At 35.6% G+C, this 15,377-nt stretch overlaps 1 protein-coding gene across 2 annotated transcripts in view; it reads right to left on the bottom strand.

Moving 5' to 3' along the window:
* The window catches only part of TMEFF2 (transmembrane protein with EGF like and two follistatin like domains 2), a 231,365-nt gene that overhangs the window by 49,650 nt on the left and 166,338 nt on the right, over window positions 1–15,377 (bottom strand). The window lies entirely within an intron of this gene.

Here is a 15,377-nt window from a genome sequence, read left to right as displayed (position 1 = left end):
TTTCAATTTGTATTAATAGTATATTAATTTTTCTATTATTTTTCTAAATAGATTATATGATTCTCAAAGTGGTGAGCCACACATTTATTTCTATATATTTTCTTTAGAGCTGCGCATGTACTATAATGATAGCAGTAATAACTGGCTTACTACATGCTGTGTTCTTAACATGCATGACTTTATTTAATCTTCTCAACAGCCATTTTGCAGGCCAATAATATTAAGTAAGGTCAGAGAGCTAGTAAACCATTGAATGAAGAGCCCCATTGATGTGTTCAAGTAAAATACAATCCCTTTCCTCTTGCCATGGAATGTGTATTAGAATTTTCTGGCAAATTTTTAAATATACTGATTTATAAGCAGGTTTTGGGGCCCCAGTAAATCTGGGGGCAAAGCCTAGAATTCTGTATTCTCAAGTAGTCAGCCTGGCACCAGTCTCACTTCCTGGGAATCACTGCTTGATCAGTTTGTTGATTGAGTGAGAGAGGGTTTGTCTACACACCAGTGCTTCTCAGAGTGTAGTCCTTAGACCATCTGTGTCAGAATTAGCTAGATCTCTGTTAAAAAGGCTGGCAAAAAAAAATGTGCTAATGCACTTCATTTTTTTTTTTTTTTTTTGTTGTTGTTGTAAGAGAACTGCTTTAGGATCTCTTGGTTATTTTCACTTTCACTTATTTATGAACAAATAGCTCAGATAGATGGTAACTATCTCTCAATACTTAAGTCATTGAGGAGTGGTATTCCTACTTTGGCTGTGATGTTGCCATGTCACAACAGCTACTCGGATCACGACATTGCTACCTCAGCTGATTCTTGGCATCTGAAAAAAATCTGACATCAGGAGCTTCCTATAAGTTCAAAGAGCTTTTGGTCCGTTTCACAGTAGATTTGGAGAAGTGACTTTGTAGATCAGGCTTTTCTCTTGAACCACTTGTAGTAAATAAAGGGGAGGGGACTGACATTTATCTTCAAGGCAATTTAGGTTTTGACAGTTGTGTTAGACTCTAGGGAGTAGCTCCTTGAAACACACTGAAATAATTATCTGTTAGCAGCAGAAGAACAGAGAGAAAGATATGTTCTCAAATCTATCCGTAAATTATGTAAGATATCAAGGGCTTTGCAGGTACCTCCAAATTAAATCCAAAGAAATTCAGAGATGTACACCATACATAATCCTGACCAAAAAAAAAAAAGAAAAAGACTGGAAGTTCAGAAGTCCTTCTGATAGCCTACAAAATGGTGAAATAAGAGTAGAAATGAAAAGAGAAAATGTGGTTCAAATGAATTGGCTAAATGCAATGTTTTGGTGAAAAATTCACTTAATTAAGCCATGGCATCAAATTAAACAATTGTTCACGAATTCTTATAAGATCCTCGTTTTCCAGTTGGCTTTTTTTTTTGTTTGTTTATCTGTTTGTTTAATATGATCTTAGTTTCACAGGTTTTCTGCTGCCAATATCTTCCCTTTCGTTTTCTAGCATTGTTCTCTCAGGGCCTCCTTTGAAGATCTGTTTCCCCTTTGGAAATCTTTGACTCTTGCTGCCTCTAATCAAACCTTTAGAGAGTGGCTAGGAAAAAAGTATAGACATGTGGCATTTTTTATTTTCTTCATTTGAAAAGGAGGACCTCGATTCCTTAAGGTGAAAGTAAAGTAGTTTTGTTGGGATATAAGCTTCATGAAAGCATGGATTATATTTATCTTTTTCTCTGCTCTATACTGTCATTATATCTCTCTTTTTCCTCCTCCTTTAAGGCCTTGCATACATTAAATAAATGCAAGAATACAATGAAAATTTTTGCTTATGAATTTCACCAACCATTGGAAACTGGAAATCTCTGGAGAATATTTTTCTTTGAATAAGTGGAAGAAACTTCAACAATTGGCTGAATGACTTGAAAACTATGTAGCCCAGGGAAAGATGTGGGTTTTGACTGGCTTACCAAGGACCTACCATTCCTATGTTTATGTTAGACCAATGAATTCTGATTATATGATCACGATTTACTCTATTTTTTTGTACCTAAGTGTATTAAGCTTAATTAGTTAAAAAACCAGGCAAGATTTCAGGGCCATGTTCTGAAACTCTAAGTTCATCTTGACCTCTATTGGTCACGGATAAATTATTTTTGTGTTCCCTGCCCTACCTAATACCTTGCACACACTAAACTTTCAATAACTATGCGGTCAATAGGAAAACAAATTAAATGAATGAATGCAGTAATGATTTTATATTCTTAAAAAAAGGATACAATTAACATAAATGATCATCCCTATACTGCCATAAAAACAGATATAGGGTAGCTAAGTAATTTTCTTGGCAAACATTAAGTGTCCTCATTGAGATCAAATGAATATTCAATTGAATTTCAAGACAATGATAATAATACTGCCTTACTTAATGGTAATGCATGTCCCAGTGCTATGTGCTTTATGTTATAACTCTTTTCATCCTTCTGTGTCTATGAGGTAGCTACTATTACTATCTTCATCTTACAGGTAAGAAAATTGAGGCTTGGAGAAGTCACACAAATTGTACAGAAAAACCTAATTTCAAATATAGGCAGTCTGATTCCAGAGCCTATACAGTTGTACCTATTGTTCAGTACAAGACAGATCCAAATTCCTACTATTAAAGGAATACTTTGGATGACTGGGAATTAAAAAGCAGTGCTATTTCTACTGTTGGACTATTTATCATGATTTTATGAATTTAAGTCTCATTGACTCTTAGTTTCTGTCTTCTCAGACAAGTGATCTAGGCTTTTTAGTGTCATAGTGATGTATCAGTGAATATTCATTTTAAGACAATCTGAACTAATATCTGGTGTTAGAATAAGTAACTAATCTGACAATTTGAGGCACAGATTGTCCAGAATATTTTGTCCGTAACAAAACTCTATATAAAGTTGGCTTCACGTAAAAACACACATTTAGACAGACACACACATACACAAAAATACACACTCCAATTGCTCTACTGAAATGATAAAATTGGAAAGTTTTAGTACTAAATCTTTCCAACTCTCTGCTTCAGAACTTCTAAAGGGTCTGGTATTATTAGAAGTTCATATTCATTATGTGTTTATAAGATGAATAAATCTGTGTCTGTGTGTGTTGAGAGTGGGCACTGTGGTGGCACTTACTGCATCGTTTATATGCCTATTTACTAGTTTATCTTTTTACTTCTGCAACCTTCTCAAGGGCATTGTATCTTTTTCACCTTTGATTTTGTGGTACCTATGACAACGCATTTTAGGAAGTCTCCAATAAATGCTTGTTGAATTAGTAACTGAGAGAATGGCAGGATGGGTTGGTAGGACTTAAAGAAAACAGTCATTGTTCTAGACATTAACACACAGGAGAGAGAACCAGTCACATGTTCATATAAACTTTTACCTCACAACTTTGTACTATTTGGCACATGGAATCTCTAAGGAAGGAGAAGGCCCTTGAAGAACTAAGGTTCACCTTCCTCCTTTTATTTGTGTCTACACAAAGGAAATAGAGCACTACCTCTTACTGGTCTCAATGACACTGAGAATTGTGAAAAGGAGATATTTTCACCAGCCAGGCTATTACATTTTGTGGTACTTGGGTACAGTTTTGGGGAGCCAATATAATTTAAACATAGTAGTGACTTAGTTTCTTGCCACTTTAAACCACTGGAAAATACAAGGCTCTGATAAAAAGGTGACAGAATTATCATAGTGTGATGGTGAAATTGCAAGTTACTCTGCACTTTAGCAGCTTATGTAAATTAATCCAGGGTTTTTCTTTCTACAGAAATAAGGGGCAGACATTTTTAAAACAGCAAGTATCCCTTCTTCACTGCCTTTGGCAAATAATTGCATTATTATTCATTCTGAGAGTAACTAGTTAATTACAGCATGTCACAAGTGTTTCATGTGAGCCAAGGATTTGTTAGGCTGAGGACCACATGGATGCCTTCAAGGATTTTCTGTTTTTTTCGTGTTTTCTTTTCTTCTTTTTTCAACCTATCTCAGTCTTTTGACATTTTGGCACTACGATTACATAGATTTCTTTTCTTCTAGTCTACAAAGGAAAAGAAACAGCCTTACTTGAAAATAATAATTTCAGGGGTCCCTATGTGGAAACACTACCCTCTAAAATCCTTCAAAGAAAATTAACAATGACTGAAAACCTTAACTCTCTGAATTGTAAGAAAGAAGACAAATATCCAATAATTTTCAAAAACCACTTGATGGAGTGCAAATCTAAATTATAGGAAGTAAAGGTGATGTCTAAGACAACTCAGATACATTTATAATTATCTCATGCATATTTTTATTTGGGAGGGGCTGGTTTGACATTCATTTAGTTCCCTGCCTCTTCAGATGGCTCTTCCAAGATGTGCTTCAATGAGTTAAGCCTTACCTCTGTATTTAGGACTGCCTCCTGCCTGACAGAGAGTGAGGATGATGCTGCTGCCAGGGAGCAAATTACTTATTCATGGGTCTGGTATGTGGCTACCCTCTAATTTCACTAGATTTCGTTTAATCTAATATGCCTGTCACTTATTCTTCTCCCAAGGTCCTTGACTGGGTGTCCATTTCGAATTTTGACTACACAACTTTCATAATCAGTTTTAAAGCACCCAATTACACTGCAGTGAGGTTGGCTTTCTGGCTTGTTTTGGACCTTGACTAGTTTGATTCCCTGGGGCCTGTCTGTCTCTGGGGCTGTTATGCAGACCCCTTCTGGCTTGGCCAGTAAATGAGGTCAGAGCCGCCGTCTGCATTCTCCATCCGAACTGTAATGGATGAACTGCATTATATTACTAATAACAGTAAAAAAGAAAGTGTGTACCTTTCATTCAAGACTCTTGTGATACTTAAAGCCCATTTACTCATTAAGTCTCATGTCACTCCTTTTGCTGGAACTTCATTATAAATATTTTAGTGTAAAGAAACTCTCATTCAGGAATAACTGTGAGTTGTGAGGGAAAAAATAAGATAAGATGTAAAAATTCACTGGAAACTTACACCCTCTATACAAAGTGTGAAAAAGCATTGACTAAGAAGTAAGACTAGTATGTCTACTATATTGTTATTCAGGTGACATTATGTGACCTTGGGCCAATACTTTTTTTTTTTTTTTGAGAAGGACTGTCCTTTTATTTCTTAAACCTAGGTGGAAGGAACAATGCCCTCCTCCAGACATGTAACCCAGGACTGCAGTGAAGTCTTCCAAGGGGGCTAAGCTTATCTTGTATATGGAAAAAGCTTAGTTGCCATCAATATCTATTTCTTTGTAAGGAGGTAAAGCATAGAAATTGGCTTATTAGATGAAAAGTTCTTGGGACTATTGGAAAAAAGCTTAGGACGATAAATAGCCAGTCACCAGGTATCTGAAAGAAGGGAAGCTGAGCTGAGTGGTGCCAGAACTTTTAATAACAGAATCACATATGAAACAGGGGGAACAATTCCTGGGAAAGAAACTGATGGCCATGTATTGAAATAATGTCTAATATAGTAAAAAGGTCAATGGGGAATATGATTAGAGCTTGGAATTTGGTATCAGACCTGTGTTTAATTGAGGTTTGATCATTTATTAGCTGTGTGGCATTGGAATAGTTACATAAATTCCCTGAGCCTGTGAAAATGGGGATACGAATTTAGGATTGTAGGTATTAAATGAAAATGCACATAAAATGCTTAACAAAATTTCTGAGAAGTTGTAATTACCCAGTAAATATAGTTCATTAGTAACTTTTGGCCGAGTGGTTTCCAATCCCGGATGCAGATCAAAATCTCTGGAACATTGCAACCGAGAACCTCAACTTAGAAATTCTCACTGAGGAGCTCTGGTGTAAGGCCAATGTAACTGTGGTTATCAAAATGCTACAGGTGATTCTGATGGGCAGTTATGTGAGTTGTAATTATAGTAAATACTCTTTCTTACCTTCTAAGATTATAAAATATTCCCAACTTAGTGTATGATTCACCATGAAATTCTGATGCAATATGTCTGGGGTGGGACTCAGAAATCAGCATTTTAAGCAAGTTCAATAGCTCTTTCTGAGGCAGATAGCTTGCATAGTCTACTGAGAAATCTCAGCTACTCTGGCTCCAGCCACACACCCTTTTTCTCTCCCCTTCATTCCATTATAAGGAGTTTAATAGTGTTTAATATACATGCTTCAGTTACATGTACAAAAAGGCTTTCCTTCACTTGCCACAGGTGATATGTGTGTGGTAACAGGGACAGATGATTAAATGCACTGATCCAAAAACATTAACACTGGAGCAGTCAACACGATTGATTCGCCAAGTAAAACCAAGATTGAGTGGTGAGAAAGAAGACCAGACTATGGAGGGCTCCCCAGTGCCAGGCACTTAGCCCAACTTCCATATGACTCCCAGGTTTCATGCTCACAAGATAGAGAGAAAAAGGTGGAGACCCAACTATCTTAAAAGATGGGTAGGATTTAACAGAATCGTGGAGAATGACTTGGGGGAAATGTGTAGAGGCAGACACTGCATTGGATACTAGGGGGACCGCGAATAGATCAATCTGACTGGAATCAGCTCTTCGCAACAAAAGTGGCAGAATATAACACTCTATACAGATTGTAAAGGGCCTCCATTCCAGTCCAAGGAGTGGCCTTTATCTTCTATGCAGTGGGGAGTCCTGAAAGCTTTTTGAGCATGGGGTGATGAGAAGGTCAACATGATGAAAGGGGTGCTTTAGGAAGATTACGCTTGTAGTGGAGTGCAGGCAGAGGGACCAGTCACCAGGCTATCATCATCAGCAAGAGGGACGAGGGACGAGTATGAAAAGCCCAGGAGTGAGGCATTCACACTAAAGGAAGAAAAGGAAGACTCGATAGGCCTTAGTGACTTGATACTTAAAACAGATTACAGCGAAGCACTAAGGCAAACATGTCACCAGCATGCACTTCCTGCTCTACCCTTTCCTGCTTTTTTCCTGACCTGCGTTTTGTTCCAAATTGGAAAATCACGAGAGCAGCAGGCAGGCTCAAGGAGGCAGCTGTGTGCGGGATGCAGGAAGGCCTGCTTTCCTCTCCTGGACAGGAGAGTTTTCTTTCTTTGCTACTCGGACAGTGGTAAACAGGGTTCTATCACAATGCTGATCTCATGTAAGCACCCTGAACTGCAGTTTAGAGAGAATTAGTCCTTGTATGAATGCGGACCCTGCCTGATTCCAGGGCTGACTGAAGATGACTGTAGAGGCAGATATTTATTAATTCTCACTGCCTTTGAAAACAAACAAGGATCCGTCCAAGGCAGCCCCTCTACAGCTTATGTGCTATAGTTGAAGCAGGATTTAAGTCATGATCTATTTTCATGTATCACAGATGCATTTTTCTCAGAACTATTCTTTTCTTTTTTTGAAGCAGCTGCGTTTACATCTTAAAATAATCAAAGTAAACAATTCTTCCTCATATACAGTTTTAAAAAGTATCTTGAAGCAAAAATCCCTCATTAGCATGTGTATGCTCTTGCTCATTAAGCTTGAAAACATTTTCAATAACCAAGGGTGACTCTGATTACTAAGAAGTGTGGTCGCTTTGGCTAGATGTGTCTTAATACACAACAAAGTCAGAGAGCATGAAAACCCCAGAATAAATAGTTGGGAGGAAAAACAATACAATGAAATTGGGGGGGAAATTGCATTTGAATAACGTGATAGACGCAATTTCCACTCACTCCTTCTGTCAGGATCGTGTTGAGTGTTTCAGTACTTTTCTCTGGGCCCAGCTGCCGGAATCCCACACCCACTTCAGCCAGCGGGGTGTCTTCGTGTTCATATTTTACAAACTGGCCTTCTGGTATGGTTTCATTTGACAAAGGACTTTCAGGAGTAAATATGTATGAACATCATTACAGTATAGATTTGCTACAAAGCTGCAGTTTAACATCATATCCTTGGATTTTATTCACGAGATAAATAAGAAACAGTAGATGGAAAAATAGCTCTGCATTGTAGTAAAATTGCTAGTTTGGAAATATCATTATATTGTTCAGGTGGTTTTCATTTGCTTGTTTAATTTTTACTTATTTTTCTATAAGGACATTCATGATAATTCTTTTCAGAGAAAAAAGTAGTCTCACTTGATGATCTGGCATATCTCCGTTTATGACATAATGTCAGCTTAAGACTTAATGTTTTCCTTTATTCCTTGGCTCTCAGGGAGCTTGATAAGCAGTAAGTAAATAAATAAGTGTGTGTGTGTGTGTGTGTGTGTGTGTGTGTGTGTGTGTACACGTGTGGTGAATAAATGATGGGTGATACATGGGAACAACAAAATATCTATCCAACAAGTTTTCATCAATTTTATTGATCGTATGATACAAAGGTAGGAAAATAAGATGACATTTGTATACTTGTAACATTTACTTATGGAATTAATTTTCAGTGATTTTATAACATGCTTTTCCCAGACTGATGTCAACAAAAATTTATGCTGTTATAATTGGGCAGAAAAGCACTGATTAAATTATTCTGACATGAACTAATTCCGTTCATAATTAAAAGTTGTATCAAATGACCTTCCTTTATGATTACATCATCCTTTATTTTTTACTTACTAACTTTAGGTTCAATTTAATTTAAGTTTGCATTTAAAATAATATTTAATATATATTATAACATGTTATCATAAATTTCATTATTGGAATGAAAAAAATATAACAAAAATATTCACAGGGATTCTGCACCCTAACCCCAACAAGAGAAGGTGGGAAATATGATTAAGGGATGAAGATGCCTTAACTTTATCTGTAATGTTATGTTTCTTAAGAAAAGCTCAAAAGCAAATATGGTAAAATGTTTGTATTTGTTAAAACTAGGTGGTGGATGCACAAGTGTTATATCATTTTTGACAGCTTCAAAATATAATTAAGAATAAAATATTAGCTTTGACCTTTTGCTTAAAATAATTAAATTATCAAGCTTGGTAAATATATTTTGCATTGATTTAGGTCTGGATAATTTATTTCTAAATTGTTTAAACCAAATTTGAACAAAACCCCACAATATGTGCATGGAGAAATTCCAGTGGAATAAAATGTTTTTTTGTAAATCACTGTTGAGTTTATACCTATATAAAAATGACTTTCAAGAAGAGTTTATTATATGAAAGGAATCGTGTCTGTCTTTCTCTTTCCTCATCATACTTGTTCGCCCACTGAAATGTTAACCTCACAAACACATGGTGGCATTTCAGTTTCCAGGCCCAAGCCAGTGTTGACTTCCAGCAGTACTGCCGGTGGGTTCTGACTGCTCTGAAACAGGGCTATATGGCAGTATTGTCGGCCAGAAATAGTCATGAGCTATTCTAAAGCCCTTGGGATGAAGGACTTTAAGTAGAAATGTTTGAACATTTTGCCTTGAAAGAAGAATGCTTAAAGCATTCTCAAAAATATTAAGCTTTAAAAGGTAAGAAGGGAAAGGATGTTGGTTGCCTGCCTGCTCTGAGCTCTCAGTAAAGACCTCTTGCTAAAGCTATTACTGGCACCCCCGCCCCTTTTTAAGAATTCTTAGGCACACACATTTTCATTTACTATGAATCTCATTTAATTTAGTCTAATCCCATAAATGTAGTTGAGTATCTACTTGGTGCCAGGTATTTGGACTAAACATCAGAGACATGGCCCATGTGATCCCAGCTGGCTACAGATGTCACAATGAAATGAGAAAAACAAGAATCCATAAGACAGTGTCATCAAAGCTGGGCTCCGCTGGCATGAACAATGTGTTCTGAGAGCACCGAGAAGGAATAATAGCTTCTACGGGGAGAGTCTAGAAAGGTTTCATAGAGGATGTGATGCATGAACTGGAACTTTAAGGAGTAGAATTTTAACAGGTGGTTTCCATGGTGACTTGTACCAAGAGACTTGTGAACCCTTTACTCCACTGAAGAGACCTCCCTAACAATATCATTTCTCATTCTCTTCCCTCTATTAACCTCTCTCCTGTGTGTTCATTTATATAGCACATAATTCAAAACTCTTATGTAGTGTTTCATGTTAGAAATGACAGTGTGTGTATCCTGTTTGGGACCCAGAGCCAACCTGGAAGTCAGGCCAGGCCATTGAAGGAACTCCGCGCCAGGAGTCAGGACTGTGGGGTCTGGTTTGAGCACTGTCGCTCTCTGGCTGCTATATCTCTGGCTCAAAATACTGCAGGACAAACTGGCCCAATAAGATGATGTGTAGGGTGGTCAGCTCTAACATTCTGACACTGTTTCCTTATACTCATGTTACTAATTATTTCTATTTATCCAGCACATCTTTGTCTTCCTATCATCCTCACGGTCTTTGTTGCTTCTTCTCTGCTAAAGCCTCTACAAAATGGGTTTGACATTCTCCCCTCCTCTCCCTGACCCCTAGACACAGTGCTTTGCATATAGACATTCTACATATAATGGTTGAATGAATGAATGAGAATTCTGTTTGATTTTTCAACATTTCCTTAATGTCCTTCCAATCAGTGAATTACTCAGTGATTCCTAAACGTCCAGAGCTCCAACCATGGTCTTTGTCATCTGAGAATGCTTCCTTCCTGGGGCTAATGCTCCCTCTACTTCTACGAGGATGCTTGCTGTTTCATCATCTGTACAGCCATGTGTCACCTGTCTCCACAGCTTAGTGGGCAGAACATGGACCTGTAGATATTGTAATTAGGGCTTCAGGCTATATCTGTACCTAATAAATGCTTATTGAATGAATGATAGACCTGAGTTACAATCCTAATTTTGCAAGTGACTTGACGCATCTGTAAAGTGTAGAAAATAACTCCTAGCTCATAATAATACCTACCTCAAAAGGTTATCTGAGGTATAAGTGGAGAACAAATGGAAAATAACTTTGGATGATATTTGGTGCATAACAGGTTCTGTTGCTTCTCTTGCTCATAAAGTTCATTCTTCATCTTGTACTAAACTAGTCTAATCCATTCTAGGTTGAACATAACTACCTTGCCTTTCCACCTTCACCTAATTGATCAAATGCCAGTAAACTTTGACCCAGTGTGGATAAAAGAATTGTTTGTCATGCTTATTTATCTAAAATAACCTGAGTTTTTTTTTTCTGCCGTGTTTGGAAGTATAAGAAGATGAATGCCTCTTTCAGTTCTTTTGGATAAAAAAGAAATTGTTAACAGATAACATCTTCAGTGTATTCTACTTTAAAGGTGAGATATTTGGCATTGTCCTACAGATTTTAGTATTTTTATTCCATGTAACTTTCAAAATATAAAAACATTCATTATTTACCTGATTTTCCAGAAATGTTACAAATTCTTGTAAAATCAGAGAATAGCTTTGTACTGATGAGTACTAAAAATAAGTTTATTTCACTCCTACATTTTTTCCTAGCCCTTGTTATCCCAGTCCTTCACTTCTTCTTTACGTTTCTCTCTCTCTTTATTGTCTCCTATCTGTCCAAATATTTAATTCAAGTATACAATCTAAGTTCTTAGGAAAAATATTTCCCTGATGTTCATGGAGCTTATCAGCTAGCTTAGAAGCTTACTATTTAGAACATGGAAATGTTCAAAATTCTTGATAATAATGTAGAAAAACACTTTTTAACATATTACCTATAAAGATGATATATCATTTATATGCAGAAACAATATAAATGAAATGAGAGATAAACCTGCTTGTACTTTCAAACATAGTAGAAACAAACTCAATTTACAGATTTTAGATAAATGTCCATAGCAACATGCATAAAGTCACATCGGATTCTCCTGCTCTCATTTAATCTTTCATGCTAGAGTTATTTGTTAATGGTGCTATTCTTTCTATTCTAATTAAAATGTCTGCATTTCTATTTTTAAGCATGGCTATGCAAAATGGTCATGCTCTTGGTTTCATCTAGGAAGGCTTTTTAAGCTGTACAATCAAATGTGGACTTTTCTTTTAGTGAAGTAGGTGATCACTATAGGAACACAATATGTTTTCCAAAAGAGTGTTTTGAATTACTTCTAAGAGGAAAAATTATTTTAGTTAAACCAATAAGCTATTGCTTATAAGAAACACTAATGTTATCATAAGTTATTACCTGAAACGGGAATATTTTCATTATTTTAACTTTTTTGTAACTATATATTATATACAATGCATATTAGGGATTTGATTTGTCCTTACCAAGGCTATTCATCCATTTCATAAATTGTCAGTCTTCTGTCTTAAGCTAAATGATAATTTCTTTGAAGTCCAAATAATATTTCTTCTTATCACATATTACTCTTTATTTATTTTCAAAATAAGTATCTTTAACTGCCACACTTTAAATGGGCATATAAAAAATAAATTCTATTTAAATAAATCAGCCTATAGTAGATTACAATTTAAAATCATTGGGTGATAACTTTTGTCTGTGACACTGATTAGCATGTATTCTATACCTTTTTCACTCATAAATGATCTATGGAGATTTGACAGTTGTTAGGCAGGTAGACTTGGAGCTTGCTGGGATCATTATCAGACAAGTATCAAGGTAACAATGGGACCAATGCCAGCGAGCTATACAGGATGCTATCATTACTCATGCAGATGTGGTATCAGTCAGGGGTCCCTTCAACATGAGCTGGAGTTTTTCATATTTTCCCTCATAAAATGCTACTGCTAAATACATGAACTGGTCTCTTCTCTAATTTGGAATTTTTCTAATAGGAAAAATTATTTTTAAAATGTAAAATTCTAATCAAAAGTAATATAATTTCAAATATATTCTTATCTAGAAAGAATTGGGATGACTATCTTTATAGTCATACTCATGTAGATTGTAGAGTGTCTTGGATCATAGGAGATTCAAAATATTGTATTGAGAAAAAAATTGGAATGACAAAATATAGAAAAATTAGTAAAAGTGTACACAAATTAAAAATTCTCTTCTCTGATATATCTATATATATATGTATCTATATACATATATATAGATATATATAGATATATACACACATATATATATCTATATATATAATAGAAAAGAAATTCAGAGGCTAATCCAGAATTAGGACACTAAGATGCTAAAAACAGCTAACGATGAGTATACATAGACTCTATATGTATAAATCACCAGGGAAATGAAAGAGCCTCTGCATTTCTTTCCCTGCTTCTTTTCTGCCTCCCTAGAGTCAGTTCACAGCACAGCTAGGGTGATGCTTTTAAAATGTAAATGAGATCAAATAATTCCTTTGCTCAAAACCCAGCAAAGGCTTATCCATGGACCTTAGAATAAAATCTATGGTTCTTACGAAGGTTTTTGAGGCCCTACATGATCTGGCCCGTCGCTACCTCTCCACTTTCATTTCTTGTCAATCTTCTCCATCCTTTCCATGCTCCAAACACACTGGACTTTTTATTGCTCCCTGGACATACCATGCATGCTTCTGCCACCAGGATTTTTCACTTGCTCTTCCCTCTGCCTGGAATATTGTTACATCAGATATTTACATGGCTCAAATAAGACCTATTCAGAGAAGCCTTCCTTGACAACCCTATCAAAATCAGCACGCTTCCATCTCTGAATCCTGAGATTATATTACATACTTGGTTTTCTAAATTGTCTGTTTTCTCCACCTCAGTATGTGCGACATGTAAAAAGTGACCTCATCTGTTTTTTCACTGTTGTATACCTCAGGCCTAGAACAATATCTGGCACTAATAGGCACTCAAATAAAATATTTGCTGAATAAATGAGTAAATAAGTGAATAGATTTCTGACTTAAAAATATGCTTATATATCAGTGATCTAGACATAGCTTTGTTTTGAATTATACGGTTAATTAGATAAATGCCTATTATTTTGCTTCAATTATCAGGAAAAGTATTTATTCATTCATATGCATGATAAATATTTATTAATTTTTTGTTAAATGCTTAGCTCATAGTGAACATGCAATAAATATTGGCTGACTAAATGGAGTGCCTACCATGTACAAGTTATTATTTTATTATTAATTTACCAAAATATGGGCCAAATATCCCTGTTAGGTGGACCAGGTTATTTTAAACATGCTGATGATTTCGTATTCCAAATATCAGTCTTTAGTAATCAGTAAGAATCATAAAGGTCCCCAAAGATTGACAGACCAAGTTTACATGAAAGGCATACAATTAGCCTTATTATCTATGTACATTTTTGGTATTGAAATCTATATTATACACTTTCACTTTTTTTTTTTTTCATTGTGGTCCTCAAAATGGCTTAGATTCCCCATCGGTCAGAATCTCCTTATTCAGAGCCAAAACTCAATCAGCCTTGTTTCTTTTAATGATTATTAAATTTGTGCCAACCTTTGCTACCGTTTCCTTAAGTTAAGATCAGTGACTATCCTTCAAAGTACATGTCAGTGCTTACTGCAGAGGTAGAAAATGATTGAAGGTTACTGTCTGCTGTAAGCCTTTGCCAATCAAGTAGTTTCTTCATCTTTAAGCAATTTAGTATGTGTCTAATTTAAGTAATTTGATCATTTGATCATTCTAATTTGAGTTCCAATTATACTTGTATCAACAGATCTATTTAATTTCAAAGATGCAGCAGCAGCTACTGAAAACTGAATAAACTTGTGCCCGTACTGGCTGAAAATGCTTTCTGTAGGTTCAAAAATTTAGATAGAACAAGGAGAAAAATGTATATCAATTTACAGCATATGAAATTATTGTTAAATCATGAATTGGGATCAGAAGACGTTAAAGATTGCATAAATATTGCATAAAGATTTTATGTTTGCACAGGCATTATTTTAATTTTGATTATAATTTCGGGAGACTACAAGGCATAGGGTATGTTCTGCAGTAAACATGGTTTATAAGGCAAGCAAATGCAAAGCAGACAATACCTCCTTTTGCTTAGCAAGATTTCTTCGGCGGCAATGCTGTTCTTCCTGACACGTAAGCTGTGCTTGGACAGATAGTATGCTGCTAGGGTGGTGGTGAGTTAATATTAGGGATTGTACTATATGTTCATATATAAAGTTTTATCTATAAAAATGATTTATAAAAATAAAATCTAAAAATTATAGCTGTGACTTGTCATTGGAATATTTTTGTTGACAGAGAGAACATTAAAATGGTTTAGTGGCACTCTAGAGGCTGTCACAGAAGTTTTTTTTTTTTTTTTTTTTTTTTTTGCCATGCTGGTAAAAACTAAAATGGTTACAGGGTTTTAGATGTTAATTCTGAACTTGTTCTATTTGGCTATACATATAGTCTGCAATATGTGAACCCCTTTGAGAGAATTTATGATTAAAGACTGAAACTGGCTAACTTGCACGATTTATGATCTGTTTTTTAAAGGCTAAAGAATGATTATCCTTTTGATAATGTTCTTAAATAGAAAAAAGCACAAGCTTATTATTAAATATAATATACTGTGAA

Source organism: Rhinolophus ferrumequinum, chromosome 8 (genome assembly GCF_004115265.2).
Source record: "Rhinolophus ferrumequinum isolate MPI-CBG mRhiFer1 chromosome 8, mRhiFer1_v1.p, whole genome shotgun sequence".
NCBI classification, from domain to species: Eukaryota; Metazoa; Chordata; class Mammalia; order Chiroptera; family Rhinolophidae; genus Rhinolophus; species Rhinolophus ferrumequinum.
Note: the sequence above shows the minus strand (reverse complement) of the source record. Positions and strands in the feature narration are given on the sequence as shown.